Raw genomic sequence first — 21,773 nt, forward strand, 5'->3', positions numbered from 1 at the left:
GTTTAAGCAATCACAAGTCTCCTATAGGAAGGAGGCAGAGGAATATTAGGTCACAGAAGAGGAGAAAGTAACGTGACCACAGACACAGAAATTAGAGATTAAAGAGTAGGGGAATATTTATTACCTGTAGCAGGTAAGGAGACCCCTGGAGTTATTTACAAAGCAATGTTCTCCCTGAACAAAACAAACACAGCTTGTGGATTAGATTCAGGGAGCTTCTGCATAGGCCTTCACATAGGAAAGCACCTGAAAGGCATGCTCAGTTCAAGGTTCAAGGTGACATGTTTAAAAGGGCAAGCCAGCAGCCGGGGCATGCTCAGTCCAGTATTATGATGAGCCAAGTTTACTCTAGGTGGCCTAAAAGAATGCATCAGGGTGTCTAGGTGACCTTGGCTCATCCTAGAAAGTGTATCCAAAGAGTTTTGCTGAAATAGAAAGAACAACTTTTAAGGTGTGTTAACAGTCGCTTAAAGGAGTGATAGAGATAGCGTGCTCCCCTGTATGTGAAGGAGTGCTGGTCTCTATAAGGGGCTAACAGATGTCTCTATAGAAATATCTTACAGATATCTAATGTTCCCAACAGAATCTTGATTATCATCCCTAGGTCAATGTCTGTCTGTCTGTCTTTCTACTATTTTTTTTTTCTCAGCTTTGGAAATGGCACAACCATCTTCTACTTCTTCAGGTCAAAAAACTTGATACTTTTTTCATTTCCTTCATTCCTACCCCACTCCCAGTTCCAAACATTCATCCCTATGTATCTTTATTCAACCTCCTACCTGGCCATGGCTCTCCCACCACCGCATTGCCTAAGCTAGGCCCTCCTCCTCTCCTGCTTGGAGTGTGGAAACAGCTCTGAACTTAATCTCCCATTTCCTATCTTGCCTCCCGAAATCTGTTTTTCACAAAGTAGTTCAAAGGGAAATTTTTAAAATATAAATCAGATTAAGCCATTCTCTGCTTAAATTTTCTGTTGGCTTCCCAGGGCCCTGTTGTTAAATGACTTGCTTTCCTGCGGTCCCAATGCCCCCAAGGTCTTCTCTGAGCACATTCTGACTCCCTGCTGGGTCCCAGCCTTACAGTCTGTCTTTGTGCTCTTCCAACAAACCCATCTCACTCTGACTTCAGGGCCCCTGCAGCATGCTTTCCTGGGCCTGGATCAGCTTTTCCTGGCTTTGCATATCTGGCTACTTCCCACCCTTAATACTGGAGTGCCAAAGTAATCTTAGAAAACCTCAATGTGACCATTTTACCTACAGTAACCTCTCTGTCCTCCCCATTATCCTCTGTTAGGCGACCTTGTTTATTTCCTTCATAAACTATCTTATTTATTTGCACTTTATAATCTGTATTCCACTTCCTTCCCACTAGAATGCAAGCCCCTTGAGGGCAGGGGCACTGTCTGTCTGTCCTTTCCAACACTGCTTCTTCCTCTTCTAGACTAATAACATTTGTTGAATGACTAAATAAGTGACTGAAGAACACAAGGTTTCCTGAATCAAAAAGCTTACTGAGATCCAGGCTGAAAGAGACAAAAGACTCATTCACTGCATTGGCAGTGTTACCAGTCCAAGGCTCTGTGGGCTTGAAAGCTGTTTAGTGTCCCTTTTCCATTCCAGAGTGGGAAGAAGGACTAAGATGACAGCCCAGAAGCTACACTTGTCTCATCTGTACTCTTGAATTAACAAGGCAATAGGAAGAACTAGGAGGGGGAGAAGAACATGGAAGAGGAGAAGGGAGAGAAAAAGGAGAGGAAAATCCTTACTTATTATTTTATAGTTTCTTTTGGACACCCCAGTCTTGCCTCTTGGCTGACATCCCATCTTGGAATCCAGCAGGGAAACAGTGGTCAGGTGTTTGGTGGTAGCCGAGATGGAAAGAACAGGTGACCGGAAGAGAAAGAGTAGAGGGTTTGTGATGTGACTATTGCAGTTAAAGTGGATATGCTTATTGAAATGTCCTGCTCTAAAAAAATTCCAGATTATGTCAGTTTTTACTGTTCAAGCTATAAGTAAAAATATATCCTGACTCAACTGGCTTAAACAATAAACAAATCTGTATCCTCATGACAGGAAGTTTAGCGGTAGAACAGATCCAGAGTTAGCTGTTGCAAACTAACTCTTCCTCTCAGGCTGCTTTGCCTCCCAGAATGGGTTTATCTTCCATCTAGCTCTGGGATGCTGCTTAGCTTTGATTGCTCCAAGCATCGCATCCAAACTTCCCCAAAATCCGTGGGAAGAAGAGTGGCTATTACTCTCTGAGTATCTCTTTCTGTCACTGAAGAAGCCTATGTCAGAATCCCTCCATCAGGTTTCTCCTCACCTCTCATTGGCCAGAAAAGAAATCTCCTAAACAAATGATCAGCATAAATACAGCTTCCTGGCTTAAGATTATATAAGAGTTACCCTTGAGGTAGGTATGGGATTTCTCTCATGAAATGTAAACGGTCAGAGTATTGCTAGCAAGAAACAGAGGTTTAGATTCTGAGTTGGCAACAAACAAGGTCTGTCACATATTCTTCCTATGATCTTTTTCAGTTCTTCGCTTTCCTCATTTTTGCCTAACAAAAGACGAAGTTGATAGTCTTATTCCTTGTGTGGGTACTGGATATATGAGTCTAGTTCAGGCCAGCCATAGGGATTGGAGCTATGAATCTAGGAAGCCTCATCAGAGATGGAACATAAACTGATGAGACTGATCTGTGAACAAGAAAGAGGAAAGGTCCAGGATGAGTCTTGGTACACTCCAACATCTAGAGGACAGAGATACCAAGTGGAACGTCAAAGAAGACTGAGAAGGGCAAAACCTGAGCAATAGATAGAAAACTATAAGTGTGGTAGCTTGGAAGTCAAATGAAGGAATCATTTCAAAACAAAGGGAGTGATCAATTATGTCACATAGCTTAAACAATATAAGTTTTAACTATTGAGTTTCAGCAATATTTAAGTCCTGAGGTGGAGGGGAAAGAACAAAGACATGATTTCCACCGTCTCATGAGAGAATGGGAGGAGAAGATCAGGAGACACCAAGTATAGCCAATTCTATTAAATACTATGGCAAAGAAATGCCACAGCAGATGGGTCCAATGACACCTGACGGAAATGATCAAGAACGTGGGGGAGAAGAATCGACTATTCAAGAAACAGGAGATGGCATGGTATTGCCTATCCATAGGCAATACCATGCAGTAGAACCCAGGAGTGGAATCTCACTTTGATGTATACATGCAGGCGTTGGTGTTGTTGAGAACCCAGGATACTCTCTCCAGAGTCAGCAGGAGAGAAAGTGGAATATATGGTCTCATATGCAGAATATATGGTGCTCCTATGATATGGGCACTTGTAGAAGTTGGCTTTTGATTGATTCAATTTTCTCAATTAGTTAGAAAGTTATTAGTTGAGAATAATAATGGAGGGAGGGTATGATCAGAAGTTTGAAAAAAGAAAAAAAAATCATAAAAAAAAATCCCAAGGAGGAAATTTAGGAAATAGAAAGGGCTAAGGAAATAAAGTATGGCAAATCTTTTTTTTGGATGACGCTGTCTATAGATTCCAAGTCTAAAATGAGCTTATCTGGATTTGTGTTGTACAATGGCAATTAAATCAAGTTTATGAGGTTCCAGAAATTCCACACTCTCTCAGAGTTGGAAAACTCTCTATGGAAAAGAGAGGAACCACGGCTACTTTCACTCAAGCTAGTCTCCCAGCTCCAAGTATTTATGTTACTCTTGGGCAACTGGAGGCATTTATTCTACAAGGTCAGCCACGCCTTTATTATCTGTTCCAAGCTCATTTCCCAGGGTAATCTGGGCTTTGACAATGTCAAGCACATCTTACCCCTCCCTGGCAGGAGGGCAGCTCAGACCAATGGGCCGTAAGAATTGGTTACTTGATACACCTCAGCATGATTAAAACAATGGGCTCAGGTGCCACTTACACTGGAATTCTGACTCCCCTTCTTTTTATGGTGTGACTTGAACTAGCCTCTTAAGTCATTGTGCCTGTTTCCTCATCTGTAAATAGGGACAGCAATAAATTGGTTACGGGTATTACGGAAAGAAGTAATCAAGTAAAGCATTCAGAACATGGCTGGCATATAGTAAGTGCTCATAAATATTAACTGCTTTCATGATTATTAGTCATTGTTCAAAACTAAGAGGTTCCTGGAATTGGTGATTTGGAGGAATGAATCCAGAACTGGCCCTATCTTGATATGGAGATCTTGACTCGGGTGGAGGTCATGTGGGTGTGGTATTCCTCGTTTAATTCCAAGAGAAATTCTTTTGCATGGGGCTTTCAACACAAAGCTATTAAGTCAAAAATAGCACTCACAATAACACTGAGTTAATTATGCATAAATATACATAATAGTTTTATGTAGTTATATTTACAAATGTTTGATATTAACTCTCATGTGAGAACAGCTCACTAGGTAGAAATTCTCATAATGTAGCTATTCAAAACCAGAGGCCATGAAGTCTCAGCCCAGGTCAGCTTTCTGCAACTAGGTCCTTGGTTCCCCCAAGGTACTGGCTGATCTGGGTCAACTTCCCTTATTTGTCCCACTGTCTTTAGAAGTCTACCAGCTTAAAACTCCTAAGTGTTCGTTTCCACTTACTGAAGATGAAATCCTCATATTTGAAGCTGTTTTTCTTCTAATCTGCAGCTATCTGTGTTTCCTCTTCATTTCCTTCTCTCTTGCATTTCCTTGGTTGTACAATACGTTTTATGCTTTTAAACCAAAGACACCTCTCCTTTCTGTTTAGGTCCAGTCAGGCAATGACAATTCTCATTTAATGTTACCCCTGGGTCTACAAATTGGAACGTATCATTTCCAAGGCTAAAAGGCAATGTGATGAGGGGCAGCTGGAGCCTTGGGATCCACTTGATCTAAGTTCCAGGTGCATCTATCTTACCAAAAGTATGTGATCTACTCTGTTTTATTCCAAAATGTGGATATATTATGCTGAATGTTCATAGTTCTTTTGAAGATGAAATCTAAGATAACAAGAAATTCCAGTTCCTGAAGTCAGCTACTCCAAACAATATTGCAGGTATCTAAGAAGTAAAATGTATAACTGAGGGAGGAATTAAGCTAGGATAACACTATCCAGCTTCTGCCACTAGGCACACATAGGTGGAAATTGGGAGGGAGAAGAACTTTATTATTATTATTACATTTTGCACCCAGAGTATTTCCCTGTTCAAATTGTTAAAGAGCTTCCATTGCCTAAGGATCAGGCCCAAACTCTTACCATGGCTTAGAGAGCCCTCCACCATCTGGCCCTGTTTACTGCTCACCTCTTTCCACTTGCCAACCTTCCTTTTCACATGCTACTCTCCAGCCCAATTAAATTTCTTCCAAGTACACTGCTAACTTTCTGTTTTCTAGATCATGGGCCCCTCCTACTTCCTGGGATTCTTTTCTTCTGGTCCATAACTTAATCATCTTTGACCTCAGGATGGACGCCTGCCTCATTTAATTCCCTACACAATCTTACACCCACTCTCCCTCTGCCACAGAACCTTCCATACCTTATTGATTTTTCACATATAACTTACCTGTCTTCTGCTTCACAACCCTGCCTTCCACCTATTCAGCCCTAGTGCTAGCTCGTCACTATATTCCAAGCTTCTTACTCAATGTCTGACACACAGAGTGAGACAGGCATGGATGAGAGGGCTCTTATACCTGTGCTGGGCTCCGTTCCCTCCTGTCACGCTCTCTGCTTGTTTTGTTTTCTCATGGAGATGTTTTAGCATTCCCTTGACAGTGGAACAGTATCTTAGGGTCATCCAGCTCAGTTTTTTAAAGGACTCCCCCTTAATCACTTGGTTGTAGGGTGAGGTGATTCCCTTCTCTATGACTCTTTGCCTTCTATCATGACTCTCAAGGATTCAACCCTCTCTATGGACCATAAGTTTCCACAGGTTGCAATGAACTCTCTGGCTTCTCTTATCAACCTACTAGATGAGGTTATACTCTGCAGTTTTCAGGTGGGAAGATGTTCCTAGAAAAATTATCCTTATAGGAAATAAGGAGTCCCTTTTTATTTTACAGACTTAGCTATAAAGATCTTGGACTAACATTGCAAAATGTGACCTGCTCTGCCCTCCTCTCCCAAGCTGAGGTTCAAAAGGAGCTTTTCCTGCTAGTTCAGGCCCATTTGGTTGTTCAATCCTAACCAAATCTCTTAGGAACCTCATCTATAAGAGCAGGCAAGGTCTAGAAGTAGTCTTGGTCTCCTTGAATGGTGTCCAGTTTGCCGGGGTTACCCACGCTGGTGTGTAATAATGGTGGGTCATGAGGAGAAGCAAAATGTGTAACTGAGGGAGGAATTAAACTAGGATAACACTAAATTTGAATAAAAGTGGCCCCTAGACAATTTATAATGCTGAAGGACTTGATAGACTCTGGATTGCTGTTGTAAGAGCATAACAGACAACAGAATAAACCAAATCTGGTGAATGCAGATAGAGAAAGAGAGAGCTCTGGAAAGTGGTGATTCTCAAGGTCAGGTGGATAGCCAGTCGTTCTGCTTCTCCAGAACGGAATCACCTGGGTCGAAATACAATGCCAACCAATTGCTTGGGTGCGGAAAATGGCTCATAGTTAGAATATGGGCTGACAAAGATTAAAGAAGTAACCCGACAGGCTGGGATTCAAGTAGGACCTCCCATCCCAATAATACAATATGAGCCAGAACATAATAGTCTAGTCATTCAGAGTCTAGTCGGAATCTTACTAGATACAAGCAGTAGGGATGTTTAGGGATTCGTTTCACTGGCGTGGAAGTGCTGAAAGAGCTAAAAGGAACCAGTAGTTAGTCCCGAGGGGGCAGGTCAGACATCAAGGAACAATTACCACTGCTGGAGTGGGGAGGGGGAATAGAATAGGAGTGAAATCACCAGAATGAGGACCCCCAGCATGAGCCCTCAAGATGTATTTCCAGAGATACTGGTCAAAAGACTGGCCAGATAACAGTGGGGACTGGTATGACCATGATTAGTGTGTCTACCCTATGCACAAAGGTCATGGTTCAGTGCAGAATAAAACTAACGTTAAGCCTTTTCTGCTCTTAAAATGAAAAACCAAAGAGATTTGGTCAGTATTGAAAAAGTGGACTCTCAGAACCTCATCTTACAAGAGTTGAGGCAGGAAACACCTTAAAAACTTAGCATCACGTGATGAAGCACATAATATGCTGATCTAGGATTCATGAGATGACAAACAGCAGAAGGTAGAAAAAGGTTAGGCAGAGTACCTGAAAAACATTTTATGTGGGCACGTGGAGCTGTCAGAAAAAGAGAGACAATATGATCAGAAAGGTAGAAAGTGGATCCAAAAAGCTGGAGTCCAGGAAGATAGATGACAGAAAATATGAAGGGATGGGGCAAAGTTAACAAATCCCCAGACAAAAATTATAGAGGAAGAGAAATGAGAAATGTCATTGCATTTGGTTCTTTGGATGTGACACCAGCAGACGAATCATTATCCTGTGTATGCAAATTGCTGAACAATTAACATGGGGGCAGTGATCACTCTTATTTTTATTAAGGTTATAGGTCTAACTGGAACTGCCATCCTCTCAGACTTAATATTGACACTCATCAAAGAAATAATGAGCATATTATTGCTCGTTAATGCTCTGACCGCTCCACGTGCCCACATAAAATATTTTTCAGGAACTTTTCACATTACCTCACAACCACTCTTTGAAACAAGCCCTAGAAACTCCATTGTATAACTTTAAAAAAATAATGGAGGCTCAAGCACTACACTGGTATATTCATTTGACAAGAGTCAGCAACAGTATGCTTAAGATTCATGCCTTTTAATGTATGTGCATTTAGCATCAAAAGAAAAAATGTAAGCAAATATTGAATTTTAGTGAATGACATATATGCTTAAGTGTATAGGGGAGGTATACTAATATCTAAGAATTTACTTTGAAGTTCATCAGTAATTTAGATGGGTTAATGAATGGATGGAGCAAAAGATCCATGGGTAGATAAATATGTGATAAGGAAAATGCAGTAAGATGCTGGTGACGTCTAGGCGATGGGATAATGGGTGTTCCTGTAAAAGTCTTTCAGCTTTGCCTTTTGTTTGAGAATTTTCATAATAAAATGTTTTGGGGAAAAAAAAATCAGGGCTTAGAGAGATTAAATGACTGCCTTCAGGTTACAGTCTGAGGCTGGGCTCAGACCCAAATCCAGTTCATCTGATCCTAGTTCCCATGCCTAACAGGACTGTTTGAGAAAATCATTATTGTTCAGCGTTCAAAGAAGGAGGTAACGCAAGAAAGTCCTCAATGCTGGTTCACTAAGAGCTGCAGGAAACTAGGGCCTGCTCTACCATAAAAGGGGTGATATTCCAGCAAAGAGAGCGCATTTAAATCCCACATGGGTTCCTCTCAGAGAGCATGACCCCTTCATAGTAGTCCCTTTGGGGTGTTTGACATTTATGATGATGACTCTGCCTTGCTGGGAGGGTTGTCGCTCCTCTTAAGGGAACACTTTCAGAATTTAAAAAGACTTCTTCACAGGTTCTCTACCGACGACAAACCTTTGTCCTTTTAAAAGATCCAAATGTCACCATTTCTTTGCAAAGCTACCCAGTACAGATAGGACACCAAAGAAGTGTTTTTCTGTTTTAAAATGAGATAAGACCTCAAAACTAACAAAATTGTTTTTCTAGTCTGGCACAAAAATTCACTCGGAGCCTGTGTGGGACAATGGCAGTGTTCTTGCTGTGCCTGGCCCATTACTGCACAGACCAACCCTTGGAAGAGCCTCCTGCCTCACAGCTGCCTCCGCCAAAGGCCCAGGGACTTCACAAGAGCAGGCACCTGGGAAGCTGTCTCTCTGGCCCTAATGCAATGCCTTGACTTTTATTTATGAACAATTAATAAATAACAGTATAATTTAATAAATGAATAAGCAAATTAAAGGACCAATCATGTCGACTAATTTGAAAAACTGTGAACTTTTAAATGCATCTGGACTTTTTTACTGTAATTTAATTTCTTTGGTCTCAGATCCTGTATGTGCAATGCTATACAGTGATTGACAAGTAGCAAAATCACATGGTAAGGTAACAGGTTCCTATGGATTTCTTTTTCTGACTTTTAATCAGCATTAGTAATTTTTGGTTATCATCCCTGAATTTTCTAAATGCACAATTTTATCTTTTATAGAAAGAATTATTTTTTTGTACACATGGAAAAATAAGAATTCATACCCCATTAGAAAGAATTATTTTTAAAATTTTTTTTCACAATATTTATATTTTATTTATTTGAGTTTTATATATATATATATATATATATATATATATATATATATATATATATATTTTAGTTGGAATTGGACACATTACCTTTATTTTATTTATTTATTTTTATGTGGTGCTGAGGATGGAACCCAGGGCCTTGCACAAACTCAAGCGAGAGTTCTGCTGCTGAGCCACAATCCGGGCCTGTTTGTTTTTATGTGGTGCTGAGAATCGAACCCAGTGCCTCACACATGGCAGGCAAGCACTCTACCACTGAGCTACAGCCTCAGCCCAAGAATTTATTTGCTTTGTTTTTTTTGTTTGTTTGTTTTTTTCCTTTTCTGACACTAGTTGTTGCAACTGGTGTAGATCATACTAACATAAGCAATGAGATAGATGGGATCCCTTTGGTCTTGTTTCTTTCAACTCTTTTACTAAATTAAATGGTGATCTTTGGGCTCCGTATTTAGTGTCGATTTGGTCCATGTTCTATGGTTGGGATGTGATTTGTCCACAGAGGTTTGTGAGCTGGTCTTCAAGGTGGAAATGGTAGGCCTTTGAAGAGGCGGAGCCCGGTGGGAGATCCTGAGATCATGAGGAGTATGCCCTCCAAAGGGGTTATGGGGCCACAGCCTCTCGGGCTTCCTGTTTGAATGTTTTATTTCTTCCTCCCACACGCACTCCCACCACTGACATCCACCATGAGGTGACTGAGCCAGAGGTGGCCTTCACAAGAGCCAATGCCATGCTGTTTTGGACTTTCAGACTTCCAAACTAGGATCTAAAGAAACATGTTTTCTTTATAAAGTTTTCCTGCCTCCGGTATTTCATTGTAGTAATTAGAAATAAACTAAAACAGCATAAATAATCTTTATTAATATATTTTTAGAGTTTTAGATATTTTTAGAGTTTTATCAATGAATGGATTTTGAATATTATTGGATTTCTTCACACTGTCTTGTATTTGTTTGGTACCAGGGATTGAACCCAGGGGGCACTTTAATCCCTGAGCTACATCCCAGACCTTTTTTATATTTTATTTAGAGGCAGGGTTTTGCTGAGTTGCTCAGGGTCTCATTAAATTGCGGAGGCTGGCTTTGAACGCCAAATCCTCCTGCCTCAGCCTCCCTAATTGCTGGGATTACAGGTGTGCCTCACCACGCCTGGCTCTTCACACTGTCTTTTAAATGATAATATATATATATCATATTATTCTATGGCTACTGTGATGAAGTAGCCAATATCCACACCATATGTTTTGATACAATGGGAATAATAATATCATCCTGTGTGAGGACTGGAGAAAACAGGCCAGCAGTGCACTTGAGGGGATTGTTGGCATGGTTAATGCCAGTTAAAGATTTCTATTGGCTTCTTGGATTCTGCTCAGTGTAGAGTACTGAGCTGGCTCTGCCCCAGGCATCTTAGCACAATTGTTTGTGCTTGTGCCTGTGCCTGTGCCGGTGCCTGAGCCTGCTTAGATATTACATTTGAATTTCCCTTTCCTGGTTTGGCACATTTCTGGGTCCTTGGGTTCCTTACCTTCCTTCCTCCCTGGCTCTGAGTTGGCTTTTCTGGACTCTGGCTACTGGTCTGGTCATTCTGGGGTTCACTCCTTCTCTACACACCCTTCGCTCCCAGGGCTCTTCCAGAGCTTTTCACTGTGGCATCTCTGCTCCTCCCTCTGCCACTTGAAATAGGGATCAATGGCTTCCTGCCTAAGCCTGCCTACTGGGTTTAAGCCTTTGGGTTTGATAGTTGAAAAGAAAAGGGAAAAAAAAAGTGTTTAAAGCAACAAGTCAGGCCAAAACCTGAATTTTAAAAATTCATTTAGAAAAATGAATAATTTCTCAAAACCAACTACAGGCAGCCTGCAAAGCACAAAGCCTAATTGGAAGCCATTTTCCAAGAACTAATTTAGTCCTCAGTTAGAGGTGTCTGTTAATTCCACTTGAAAATCAATGGTGGTGCTTTAGCCAACTTTTATAGAATTCTATGTTCTATTAAACCTTATACAGAAAATGTTGAATTAGTAAATGTGGTTTATCAATACAATGCAGATTAGTGGGGGTGTTATCTTCTTAGCTAAGATACTAAATTTGCATTAGATTAAAAACTTTTAACTCATTAACTCAGGTTTCTAATATAATACATATCCTCATCCATTCCCTGTTTGGGTCTTATCATTTTATTTTTTACATAAAACAATGTTGCTCTTTACATAAAGCAATGTTGCTATTGCAGATGCAGTTTAAAAGAAGAAGAAAAAAGAAATTTCCTCTTTTTCTTTCCTTACAGAAAGAATAACAAAGTCTTTAGAGCCTGAGGTTTGAAGTCCGCTGCCTTGGGGAGACTGTGCAGCTATTTTATACTTCAAGGACTAGTGATCTAAATAATTCCTTCTCCACAGGCTTCTGTTTGGAAGTGCTCAGCACTTTGGGAGAAGGCAAACAAAGAGATGAGCATTGAATAGGGGAGAATGAGCGGGCAACGTGCTTTGACAATAAGGACCAAAAAGATAAATGGTGTTGCACTCCCAAGTCCTTGGGACTGGGAGACAGGGTGCTGTGGATAGTATACACCTGTAAAGCTATACACATCTTTACCTCCAAGAGGGCCAATAAGCTATACACTCCTTACCTCAATAAGGAGTGAGGCCTGTGTACCCAATGCCTTGGCTTCAAGAGCAGAAGTAAGTGTGTGCATGGTGGAGCCTGGTGTGAAACTGCAGGGCTGTCTCCACTCTCTCCTGATGTCAGAGCCCAGCAGACAGCTGGGTAGATCCAGCCATGCTTTATTATTATTATTATTTGTTCTGATTAGTTACATGTGACAGTAGAGTGCATTTTGACCCTTTGTACACAAATGGAGCATAACTTCTAATTCCTCTGGCTGCACAAGGTGCTGAGTCACTCCAGTAGTGTAATCATACATAGGCTAATAGTGTTGGTCTCATTCTACGGTCCATCCCATCTCCACTGCCCCAACCCCTCCCCTGACTCCCCTCTGCACAATCCAAAGCTCCTTCATTCTTCCCTACCCCCACCTCCACTGTGGATGGGCATCCACTTACCAGAGAACTCAGCATTTGTTTTTTAGGGGATTGGCTTATTTCACTTAGCATGATATTCTCTAGTTCCATCCATTTACCAGCAAATGCCATAATATCGTTCTTCTTTAAGGTGGAGTAATATTCCACTGTATACATGTATTACATTTTCTTTATCCATTCATCTGTTGAAGGGCATCTAGTTTGGTTCCATAGTTTAGTTATTGTGAATTGAGCTTCTATAAACATTGATGTGGCTGTGTCACTGTAGAATGCTGATTTTAAGTCCCTTGGGTACAAACCAAGGAGTGAGGTCAAATGGTGGTTTCATTCCAAGTTTTCTGAGGAATCTCCATACTGCTTTCCATATTGGTCTCACCAATTTGCAGTCCCACCAGCAGTGAATGAATGTACCCTTTTTCCCACATTGTCAACAACACTTATTAATGCTTGTATTCTTGACAATTGCCATTCTGACTGGGGTGAGATGAAATCTTAGAGTAGTTTTGATTTGCATTTCTCTAATTGCTGCAGATGATGAACATTTTTTCATGTGTTTATTGATTGATTGTATTTCTTCTTCTGTGAAGTATCTGTTCGGTTCCTTGGCCCATTAATTGATTACGTTATTTGTTTTTGGTTTGGAGGTGTTTTTTTGTTTGTTTTTGGTTTTTTGGTGTTAAGTTTTTGAGTTCTTTGGATGCTAATCTTAGAGTAACAAGCACCATCCTCTGGGAATCAGATTCCTCCAGGCCTTGCTGAAGGTAAGTTCTAGTATAATCTAATAGAGGTAGAAAAATACACAAATTAATATTTGATTTTGTATGCCTTACAAAATCTTGCTTAAAGACAGCTTTTGTTGGGGGGGGGGTGCAGATAAGACGTCTTTCATTCAAGTGGCCCCACACTTCACACTTATATAACAGAATTTATCTTTTGTTATGTTCGTAAATTACCACACCATCCTTTTAGGAAATCCACAAAATAGGAATAATTTAAAGAGAAGCATGTTGAGTTCTTTGCCTTTATTTCCCCAGAATTTCTAAGGCATTCAGTTCATGAGATGCTAGCCCACCAACGTAGTCTGTAATCCAACCCGGTGATGTGATGAACAGAGTTTTACTCGGCCTCCTTTATTTCCTCTGCTGATGGACAATGAAGCTTCATATTTCCAATCCTGACATTGTCTCTTTACTCTTTCTTATCCAATTACCCTATTCTTTTTCAGCATTTTTCTTTTACCCCAGCTTTAGTTTATATCTGAATTAAGACATAGGTCATTTCTTACTCTGTTAAAGCTTGCCTCAAAAGAAAAAAAAAACAGGAGAAAACTTTACCCTTTTTACACTTGGTCCTTGTTCTTTCAGTCCATTGACTTGTATAAAGGTTTTATGTTGAGCAATTATCCCGACAGATCATTTTATAGAACTTATGAGGGATCAAGGTACAGGTAAGTAGGCAAGTTTAACCGTGCCAAGTTCACCAGTAAGGTACCCAACTGGTGGGGGTTGTAAAAGTCAGTTTTATTGATTTCCTCTTCCAGTTTAAATGGAATGACAAACTTAGCCAAGACTACCCAGTGAGGTCCCCTGAGGGCATCGCACATCGGTGCATTTAGCAAACTCCTCACTTTTGGGAATCCGGTCCACACAGACTCAGAAACAAGATCAATCAGAACATTAAGCCTGGCTCCTGCATCATCTGTGGTGGAGCACACCTGTAATCCCAGCAGTCTGGGAGGCTGAGGCAGGAGAATCGCGAATTCAAAGCCAACTCCAGCAACTTAGCAAGGTCTTATGAAATTTAGTGAGACCCTGTCTCTAAGTAAAATATAAAAAGGAGGCTGGGGATATGACTCAGTGGTTAAGTGCCCCTGAGTTCAATCCATAGTACTGAGAACAAACAAACAAAGCTTATTTGTAATATAATACAAGAATGTTCAAAGGTAAAATGGTTCAATTGGGAGAGGTGTAACCTAATCAGTGGATAAATCCACTGGTAGATTAACTGGGAAGTAACTGTAAGGCAGGTGAGTTGTGATTGGAGGAAGCAGGTCACTGGAGATGTGACTTTGGTATATATATTTTGTCCCTATTGAGCAGAACTTTCTCTCTTTCTGCTCTCTGACTGCCATGTGTTGAGCTGCTTGCTTCCTCCATTTCCTTCCACCATGATGTTCTCTCCCTTACCTCAGTCTCAAAGCTATGGAATGTCGGGCTGACCATGGACTGAACCTCTGAAACCATAGCCCAAAATAAACTTTTCCTTGTTTACATTGTTCTAGTCAATTTTTTTCTTTCTTTTTTTCTTTTCTTTTCTTTTTTTTTTTTTTTTTTTTAGTCACAGAGATGCAAAACTAAGACACTCATGGTAGCTGAACCCTGCATGACTAATGTATCATAACCAAAATGGAAATTTAAGAGTTTACAATGAAGCATGGCACAAACAAGCAGAGCACCTCCTCCCATTCTTTCTTTTACTCCTCTATAGACAAAATCCATAAAAAGCCAAGTGATCATGTTACAGGTAAAGCTTCATCCCAGGGTTTCATAAACTGACTTCCAGACCACTCACGTTTAATCGAATCAAGCCTTTATTGAAGCACACCGGTGGCAGCTGACCAGAACATAAAGCTGCTCCCCCCCGATCAGCCCCAAACAATTGCAAGGGCGCTCCTTATAAGCCTGAAAACCGCAAAAGGGATGTTGGGGGGGGGGGCGGGTGTCCAGCCAATGCAAGCAAGCCAGGTTACAGAAGCGGGACAGTGCAGTCAAGCGGAGGGAAGCCTAACCAATCACAGTTAGCCCAGTCACCCCAGTTACAGAAACAGAGCCCCGGTACCCTAGCTACAGAAACAATACCCCATTAGGTAGTTCCGTGTTCTTAAAGGTTTCTATAGCAAAAGGAAAAGAACATCTTGCTCCAGTCATGACTCTTCTACTTGGCATGGTTGTTTTACAAGATGAAGTCATAAAATGGAGTCACATTTGCTCCTACTATCACAATCAGAAACGAAAGGGGCTCAGTGAGACAGAAGTCAAGTAAAGGAAGCAAGTTGAATGATGTTAAAGGGATCTGCCCTCAAACCATCCACTTCTACTAGAGAACACTTCGCCGTTGGACCAGGAATCCAGTTTGGTACCCAGAGCTGTGCCCAAAACCTTTGCTGGTGTTTCTTTAAAGTGACCTTCTTTTTCCTTCACTGGTAACTATCCAGCCCTCTTCTTATTTTTCCTAATTTTGATTTTTATATACTACTTGCAACATAATTAAGTTATTATTATGTTACAAAGTGACTTAAATTTTAGTTCAGACATATATTTGAAATCATTGTGAACATCTGACAAAGCATTTGAGTGCAACATGTATGAGAACATTCAAGAAACACAGGATACCTGTACCACAGTGGCACCTAGCATACTACAGCCGAGATGAGACAGAATTGACATTATAATTTCAATAGTTCCTGCCTATCATGTTCTTGGGGTACCATGTGCTTCTGGCCTTACCCTGCCATCCAGGAGTCCATGACTTTTGGTTTACTCCTTGTGTCCTTGATGATCCTTGCTTCCAATGGCATAACAAGCCTTTGTGTTGTTCACCTTCTTGATGACCCTGATTACTCTGAAATATCCATTTGGCTTCTGACCCTTTTCTATTTATTTTGAGCAACCACATTCTTGATGGATATCTTGCACCCTGAGCTTCCTTTCAATGTCACCTGCTGGCTGGATGCCAATGCTTTTATTCTGCTTTGCCTGCCCAAGGGAAAATTTTGCATAAACCTATTGATGTCAATATTTTTTATTGAGCATCTTTGTGTTTTATTGTTACGACTGTAGAAAAATTTATACTCATCCATATAATAAAATTTTTAATGACTAGACGCAGTTTCTTTTCATTCTAAATCCTTAACAATTTCTACTAAATTTTTTTCACATTCATTTCATAAATGATAATATAATAATATGATATTATGAAATATGACCTTTCCTTAAAACATGAGACATTTAATTTCTAATTTGTTAAAGCCTATTAGATATAATTGTTGGTGAAACACAAAAGGGACTTAGAATTACTGGACAAGGGCATACAATTATAGAACAATATGTCTTTGTTTCATTATTTTATCAAGAATAAGAGAAAAGAATAAAAGCAGAATCTATATCATCTCCTCTGAAAAACTCTAATTGTTGACCATGTATATTTGTGTGTTACACTTAAAATGATTAGCACTAAGTAACCAAATGTATCCATCATATTGTTTATATCCTTGAATAAACTGTACTTTTAAAAAGTATGTGAACCCATAATGATTTTATCATAAAATGACTCAAAATCCTGAAATTCTTAAGTGCAAGTAAGTACATTCCAATCCACTAATGTTGGTATCTGTAATGGGTCATTTGCTATTCTTCGTGATTCAAAGCTGAGTCCAGATTTAGGAGGAATTTGGAAAGAAAATTGCTCATTTAGTTAGAACCAATGCAGTAGCTTTAACCAGTTTCTTTCTAAAATTGTTGTTTATAAGATTTGAAGTTTTGAAGAGCAGACCTATTTCTCCAGGTCCAGCTTTTTGAGGAGGAGGAGGAGGAGAACAGACAACAACTTTATCATTAGTGATGGTTTGCTACTTATATACCTGATTCAGATTTTTTTTTTTTGCATTGCCCTACAGATCCATGCTCTATTCCCTTCCCCCTTTCCTCTTCCACCTTTCCTCTTCCTTCCCACCTCCTTCACCTCCTCCTCCTCCTCCTCCTTCTTCCATGTACTGAAGATTCAATCCAGAGGTCTAATGCTCTAATCCAGGGGTCTACCACTGAATTCCATCCCCCCCCGTTCTTTTTTATTTCTTTATTTTGAAACAGGGTCTTGCTAAGCTATTGAGGGTCTCACTGAGTTGCTGAGGCTGGTTTTGAACTTTGGATCTTCCTGACTCAGCCTCCTGAGTCTCTGGGATTAAAGCCTGTGACACTGTGCTGGCTCCGGCCCCTTTTTCATGGGCCATGCACCACAGGAAGTTGGACTGGGAATAAAGGACACTGGTAGGCCCCACCTCCCCTGGCTTCTTGCTGGGTAAGGCCAGTGGGAAGCAAACCCAGAAATCAAAGGGAAGGAGGAGGGTGGAGTTCTGGTTGTTACTCCCAGCTGCCTCCTTGTAGGGTCACCACAGACAATGGCCTTCCCCCTCTCTATCTCCATGACCAGGACCAGCTCCGTTTCTCTCCAGGCCTGGGGTGGTGAAAGCTTAGGATGGCGTTAGTTCCAGAATACTTCTGGAGTATTGATTGACTTCTCCCCGATGATGTCTTTGTATATACAGATGCTCCCTGACTTACGATGGTCTTTCATGTGGAAAACCCATCTTAAGTAGAAAAATTTGTAATTTGAAAATGTATTTAATACACCTACCCTGCTAAAAATCACAGCTTGGAACACAGCCCTCTGCAGAGTACCATCATTTTCTTTAAGTCTGTGGCTGTCTGGGATTTGTCTCTGCTTAGCATCCTGAGAAAGATCAGACTGTATTGGGCTGACCTGGGAAAAGATCCATATTCCAAATTTGGAGTGGTCTCTACTGAATGCATAGTGCTTTTGCAACGCTATGGAGTCCATTAATCATAGGTTGAGCCAGCATGAAGTTGGGACCATTTGTATTTCTTTTATCTTTCTTCAAATTACCCAAATGGAGTGTCCCATCCTTTTCCTTCTGAGACTCTGTTACAAGTCTTATCTTCATTGTCACACAAACTTTCTCTCCATCATTCCCTTCCAAGGTAATAAGATTCAGATGTCATTATCAGACCATATTGAAACTCTGGTTGCTCTAATAATAAGGTAACGGCTCATTTTTTAAGGTGTAGAAATTTGGAGAGAAATTCCAGCTGCTAAAAGACAATCAATCAACTTCTTCATCCAAACTGTAATTAAACCTTGAATAATTCTCTTTGACATATATAATCACACCTTTCTAACAGACGAGTCAGATTAAGTGTTTTAGACCTAATATCCTAACTAGAAGTAAAGAAGGGTTCTAAATTAATGCTCGGAGCCTTAAAAATAGACAGGGAGAAGAGCCTGATTGTCTTTCTGTTGTCAATGTTTTGCATTACTACTCCTAATAATAATATTGATAATAATAATGAATAACAATTGTTGAATGCTTAGTTTATGTTGGGTCTGGTTCAGGTGCTTTGCATGTATCATGAAACACCCCCAACAAATCTGTGATGTAAAAGCTGGTTTTATCCTCCTTTTACACATGAAGAAATAAAATATGAAAGATTAAATAACTTTGTTCATAACAGAGCTCTTTATACTGCTGTTTTCAGGGTTTTAGAATATACTAAATGGTATATCCTGCCTAGAAAAAAATCATATGTACTGATACTTTAATTAAAAACATTTTATTACTACTTTCATATGGTCAGCTGACTTCCAAGTCCTAGGTGATATTAACAATGAGTTTTGCAAATTTTAATTTGAAAGAATGTTCTAAATCATGAATTTGTTATTCTGAGAGCTTTGCCAAAAATGCTCACATTTCTGAACCTTTCTTTCAAGAAATATGTCCTTGTGTGTTTGTGTGTCACAGCCACTGTGGTACAATGGGAAAAGCATTGTTTCAACATTGTGTTCTTCAACATCATTCCAAAACTAAACCAAGTGAAATATTAACGTCATCTTCATCGACATGAAAAAAATCTTTCTTGAAATAAACTTTGACAACCAACGTACAAATTTGTTCAACAGTGGTAGCTTGTAAACCTTTTTAACTTCTTGTACATCTTGTAAGCAGGCAAAAGGAATATATAAGGTTTTGAATTTCTAGAAAGCTGACCTGTGAATAAATGTCTCTTTCCATGGCTTCTGTATTTAACCTAGTCTGTTGTGTTTCAGCCAGAGGTCCAAGGAGAAGTTCTGTGCAACTACAGAAATGCAACTAGCCTGCCTCTGTGAACCATTCAAGGTAAAGTATGAGCAAAAGATTCAGCTTGAAAGCCACATCACTGTCAACAGCTCAGCACACTATTGCTGAGGTTACAGCTGTCCAGTCAGATCTCATGTCTTCATGTAGTGGCTGTCACTTAAACAAAACCTTCCTGCTAAAAAGTTTATCCCACTAAAAAACAAACAAATAAATAAATAAATAAAGTAAAAAGAAATTAACTTTATATTCTAAATTGTTAGTTAAGTCTCTAATAGTTTTTAAATCTCTGGCATGTTATCAAAGTGTTAAATTATAGAATAATAGCAATAAATGATGTTTCCATCCCTTTGCTTTGGTCATGGTATAACTTTCAAGATACTCTTTTATACAGAGGCATTTTAATGACTATAGATGCAAAAATGTAATGTGTCCAAAGGGAACAAAGGTAGAGTATTAGAATGAATCCTAAGGATTATTTATTTTAGAGGTTCTGAGTATATAAACTCATTTATTCTAATAATGCCATTGCATGGAGAAAAAAAATGTTATTTTTAAAAAATTTCCTTCAAAACTCACCAATGCTCTCACTAGAGCCAGGACTGCCAACTTCCTCAAGGTCATGCAAAGACCCTGAGACAAATCTAGGGAGCCACAGCCCTCAATCCCAGTTCCCAGTTAATCTCTCATTTTGACAATAACATCAAAACTGCGTTGGAGTAAGATGATTCCGAATTACTGAACCCATCACCTGCCCTTTACCATGTATTCTTAAAACCTTGCAAACTGTCACTGAATGGGTACTGGGCAAATCTTTGTTGAATGTCTGATTAGTTCATTAATCTCTGGATCACTAATCTCTTTTCTGTGCTTTTGTTTTATACCTGGTAGGCTCTTCACATTTGTATCCAAATAGAAGGATAAACAGTAGGTGTTCCATCCATTTTTGCAATGAAAGAATGAATGCTTGGAACAACTTAATGAAATGCAACTGTAAAAAACAACCAGGGGGCTAGGGTTGTGGCTCAAGCGGTAGCATGCTCACCTGGCATGCTCGGGGCGCTGGGTTCGATCCTCAGCACCACATAAAAATAAAATAAAGATGTTGTGTCCACCGAAAACTAAAAAATAAATATTAAAAAAATTCTCTCTCTCTCTCTTAAAAATAAAAAGCAGGAAGTCACCAAGTGAATTCAGCATGAAGTTGTGCTCTACAGCAGGAAGAAAGGGAAAGGGAGTCTGCAGAGGACCTTTAACTGCTTATGTGAAATATTTTACACCTTTATGAAATTAGAGTTCAGAAACAACGTAGCAAATCTGCTAACTTTGATTGGCCGGGGGCTCTCTTGGTGTCTGTTGTATTGTTTTCAGAGACGTGAAGTGTTTCATGTTTTAAAATTTTAATAAAACAATCTTCCCAAATTTGAATTATGGGAAGATAATTTGTAAAGGAAAAGAATTCACAAACCTCCAAAATAGATTTGCAGAGCCAGTTTGGGCAAAGCTGAAATAGAACACTTACTGGAAGAAGAAAATTAAAAACAGAATTTGTTACTCTTCTGTATGTTCTGATGCTTTTCCTGTGTTGGGACTTCATGATAACATCAAGTGTGTCCACATTTCATATCTGTACTCATATACGGACTTAATTGCTCCCTTAGTAACCCTTACTCTGTTCCTGACTAACTCTTAGGCCTTCCGGTCCTTTTGAGGAGTCATAATTAATCTGAATGTATTCAATATCCTTAAATTTTTTTAATTTCTTAATTTTTTAATTTTACTTTTTTTGGTATTAGAGATTGAACCCAAGGCACTTAACACTGAACCACATCCCCAGCCCTTTTTTATATTTTTTTAGAGACAGGGGGCTCCCTGAGTTGCTTAGGGCCTCACTAAGTTGCTAAGGCTGGCTTTGAACTCACGATCTTCCAGCCTCGACCTCTTGAGCCATTGGAATTACAGGTGTGCACTACCACGCCTGGTCCTTAAATTTTTTTAAGATAGAAGAATATGTTTTGTAGGAACAATGAACCTAACCTTCTGTTCTAGTCTACATTTTAGTTGTGATATTTTGTACCTTTCAATAATCAGTCAAAATGAAAAGGAAGAGGAAAAAAAATACCAAAAAAAAAAAAAAAGGGAGAAACAAGAACAGCAACAGCATGGGGGAGTGGAGGAGAAGGAGAATAAGATTAAAGACAAAAATGAAAGAGAAGAAAATAGGATGGAAAAGGAGAAAGAGAGAAGAAGAAAGAAGAGAAAAAGAGGGGTGGGGGAGAAAAGTAATACAGTGAGATAATTTTGGAGACCTGGATATTTCACTGTAGAAATGTTTTCTAGTATGCTTTGTGTATCAATTTTGTGCATACACGTATATAAACAACTACTTTAGATAATTGCATTTAGTTTTGAAGGCAAATTTTAAACATTTGCCCACTCATAATGAAATCAGAATTCATTCCATTCTTTCTTAACTGAGGGGAAGCGTACAAGTGCAGTAGCTATTTCCTTAATTCC

The sequence above is a fragment of the Ictidomys tridecemlineatus genome, chromosome 6, assembly GCF_052094955.1.
Source record: "Ictidomys tridecemlineatus isolate mIctTri1 chromosome 6, mIctTri1.hap1, whole genome shotgun sequence".
Taxonomy (NCBI): domain Eukaryota; kingdom Metazoa; phylum Chordata; class Mammalia; order Rodentia; family Sciuridae; genus Ictidomys; species Ictidomys tridecemlineatus.